A 4,292-nucleotide genomic window follows, 5' to 3' on the forward strand; every position below is an offset into this window, starting at 1 on the left:
ACCAGAACCAAAAGATATTAAAAGTTGGATAACTAAACATGTAGTTTAGCCCAAACATTAATTTAAAAATGATAATAAATTACTATTTAAAATAGTAAAATGTGTCGTTGAACTAGGTTCAATAACATAACAATCCGAAACACCAGACCATTCAATATGAATGTAAAGAAAATACAAATAAAAAGTGAAAATAGAAATAAGAGGAAGAATAATGCGGATGTGAAATTTTCATTGATTTTTTTATTAAATTTTAATTCCAAAATGCAAAGCTGCTATCACAATAAAACAACAAAATGCAGACCAAATTTCATATAATATATATATATAATAAAAACTATGATTGATGTGTGTATATATATACAACAAAAAATGAATCAAAATAGACAATTGCCAAGGTTAAAATGCAGCCAAAAAGAAGGGAAGAAATTGGAACGACTGTAGTTTCTATGGAACGAAACTTACAACACTACTAATTTGCCTCGGCAAAAACATTTCAACTCGAAATAATTTCCTTGCCGACTTTTTGATGACGCCTCGAACCCGACTTCCTATCCCATCCGCGTCTCGGTAAGATCTTCCGGAGTTGATCATTGGCAGGATGTAGCGGTAGTGGTGGAGGGTAAACTGCTGGAGGAGCTAAATGCGCTAGAACATCCTTATGGTACTTCTGCAAGTAACAAATAAGGCAATGAGAAAAGTAGGTCGCTCAAGAGAATCAACGATTTTATTCGATAGTTAGATCCTAGGTTCTACAACAAATCCGAGCACGTATGCGCACGACACGATATCATCCATAGGAAGAACAGAAACATATTCGTTGCAATATGCATCCAAGAACATTTCTGATATTCAATGAGGATTCAATCATATTTCTTAACCACATTGCTAAAAATGTAAATACCTGAACGACAAAGTTGCGCCGTTCACAGTCCAAGAACATATTCAAAGTCCAATTTGTCTTCGCCGCAATCTTATCCCTTACCATCGAAAAACTAATCTGGTCTCTTGAAGTAAAAAGGTCAACTTCATTGAACCAAAGACAAGTGAAGAGGTTGCTAATAGGAACATGTTCCCTTATTATTACACATCCTTCAGGAACATCTGCAAAACCGGCCATTGAGCAAACCTTGGTTAAAGCTAAAACAAGACGGAATCAAACACGACAACATACAAGGAAGTATCTCGGGCCGTACCACTTGTTATAGGAAGTTTTGCTTCGGAATATGGGGTCAAACCCTCCTTTTTATAAAAATCGACCTGAAAATCAATGGAAGCATTATCGTATTTGCCTGCACCTTTATTTGCCTCGGCCTCGGCAAAAACATCAAAGCGTTTATAATGCCTAGAAATTGCAAATGTAGCGTTTTTTCTCCACAATAACCTGAAGGAATACTTGGAACAATCAGAATAAACAAACATCGGGGCCAAAACTTTTGACATGGCAGTATTCTTGAGAGTAATACAAAGTATAACTTCAATACATGATACTTGAGAATCTTATTAATTTGGAAGCCGGATGGAATTCCAAACTACCTCTCTAGAATTTGATATGGATCAACAGAAGCTCGAGTTTCCCATCAATCCATAAAGAAAACCGAGCATTTGGAAATAGCCTGTGTGTTAGAAGCTTCGGGATCTGTTACAAGCAAAACACAAGTCAAATCAAGTTGATGCATTGTCACAATATTTTATTTCTCGGTGCCGTTCTCAAAGGTGCATCAAGCAACGCAGACAATATTCATCATAATCTACTAAAAACTCGGCTTCTCTAACTCAGATCTAAACTCGGAAGACATGTCATCTGTATTCTGAACATTTACCTTTCCGTTGCGCCTTCCATCAGCGTAAGGAAGATTACGAACAACAACAATTCTCCATACTCCAATCTTCTTGCTCTCATCCAAGCCACCATTTGATTTCAAATCAGCCTCTGTTTCTTCATCGACAAACATGTAGAAGCAGATAGTTTGCTTGGAATATTCACTAATATTCTTTGGCTGCTGTATAATATCGAAAGCTCCTGAAAATGAATCAGGTTATTCAATAAAAATCAAGGGGATCCAATTCAGAAACTGAACATTAAGATAAATTATAGTACAATTTCGGGTACCAAATATCGCTGACGCAACCACCACTCCATGACATTGCTCCATCTCGAGAAGATCATTGTCATCAATGTCGAATCCTGTCCCACGGCCAGGTTTGCTTTTTTTGACAAATCTGGCAAACACGATACGCATCAATCAAAAGTACTAAATAGGCAAACTTGCAAATATAACTCACAAGATAAAGAATACCAATCATATTTACTTTTATACACTAAAAAAGAAGGAAAGGTAAACCATACCCACAATGCACATTCATGACTCTCTTATGTCATATGAATCATCCCGCTGCTTCAAAGTAGGATACCCACCAAAGTCCGAACCACCAAATTCATTCTCTTTTTTTAAGTTTTCCTCGTAAATATATGTTAAATTCTTAAGTATTGGAGAATATGATGGAACTTTTGGCATCAAAGCAACAGCTTCTTCCACAGAAAGGTAACATACAGGACAAGCTGCCACATAAACAAGCAAGAAAACTCAGAAACTAAAGTTCAATGAGGCAAAACCAGAACTAGCAATGTCAAAATACTAACCCTAAAACAAAAAAACAAGAAATAAATCAAGGAGAAATTTAATAAACAAAAGAATGCTTACGACGTGGTCCCGTCCTTTTCTTGTCTGCTGGTGGAGGGGGTAAACTGAAAGTGTTGCATGGATGCCCTGGTGGAAGAGTGTAGCCGACAAAATATGAAGGAGGAGGAGGGGGCATTACTCTAACATCGGTTCCTTCAACACCGTCACTGGCTAGTAATGTTGTCCAATTGTCTATTTTGACACTCTGCACTTCGTTTATCAGGGGAAATCCGGAAATATTAAGATGCAAGCTATCGTTTACCCTACGGATATTGTCACTTTCTTGGTATTCACCTGTATACAAGCCACAATCAATTCAAATTCAACTATCATCTTGTCGTGCAAATAAAGCCAATTGGCATCTAGAATTCCAAAACCAAAACATAGAGGGGAGCAAACAAAATTAGCTTGCACTAGGATCTAACATTTATCAAAAACTACACACACACACACACACAAAAATATATAAAATCCAAGTTAAACAATGAATCAAAAAGTACATTCAAAGTTTGTAAAGGAAGAAAAGAAATTCAATTGAGTTGAATGATTAACATTATCTCCCTCAACAGAAATTGAGCTCATGAGCAAGCATATAGATTTCCTAGTTCTTTATTCAAACACACTAACCAAAATGGAAACATTAAGTCTAATAAACGATAACCCAGTAAATGGACCACTTCTTTCATACAAAAAAATCAAAGCAACCATACTAAAAATTCACTAATTCACTACCCTTGATTTCTAAAAATTCACGAAGAACAACCCAACAATGAGGAGAAATAAAGGGAGAAAGAAACCAACCTTTGCCGACATATAAGACCCAAACAAAAACAGCAGCAGAGATTAGACAAAGGAGCAACATTCCAACCTTTTTGCGACCTGCAAACTTACAGATCCAATGAACAAATGTCTCCTTCTCCTTCAAAACTTTAGAAGGCTTAGTTCTTATCGTTGGAGGCGCTTGAACTGAAACAAAACACCATTTTGAAGCTGTTTATCCAAAGAACCATAGCTCCCAGAACGAATCCCCAATGACCCTCCAGTCATTGTCTCTTTATCAACAACCCAATTCACTCCTCTCATCAAACTTTCACTCAAATCAAAAAGGAAAAAGAAACCCAGAAAACTTTAACTTCAAAAAACAATACACAACTCAACAACAACAGCAATGAACAAGCCGCCAACTCAGATTGAAGTCAAATGCAGTTCAACAATAAAAAAAAAGCCAAGTTTGATGAAAAATAAATCTGAGATTTTTATGTTTTTGATTGGTTGATAATGGTTTTGTGAAACCGAGGGAAATGGGTTTTCCGATCAAATCTCAGAATACAAATTTCGAGTTAATAACATCTTTCTTATGTTTTGATGGGGGAAGCTCATAGTTTTAACATATGACCAATTTATGACATGGTTGTGATTAAATCTTAACCGTCATTTCTACTTGAGGTATTGATGTTGAACAATCAAACGGTCATTAGTGGTTGTTGGGTTTTATGATTTGGTGATAAAATAGACTGTACGTGCCGTAAAAACCTTAGAATGACGATTGTCAAACGCATTTAAAGATTTTTGCATTATTTGCCGGTTGGATTATGAATATTATAAGATTAA

The 4,292-nt window shown here is 36.1% G+C and overlaps 1 pseudogene; it reads right to left on the minus strand.

The window, feature by feature from the left end:
* Positions 1–300: 300 nt before the first annotated feature.
* LOC120147293 lies at positions 301–3,786 on the minus strand (annotated as a pseudogene).
* Between the last annotated feature and the right edge of the window lie 506 nt (positions 3,787–4,292).

This window comes from Hibiscus syriacus, unplaced genomic scaffold (genome assembly GCF_006381635.1).
Source record: "Hibiscus syriacus cultivar Baekdansim isolate YM2019G1 unplaced genomic scaffold, ASM638163v2 tig00110937_pilon, whole genome shotgun sequence".
Lineage (NCBI taxonomy): Eukaryota > Viridiplantae > Streptophyta > Magnoliopsida > Malvales > Malvaceae > Hibiscus > Hibiscus syriacus.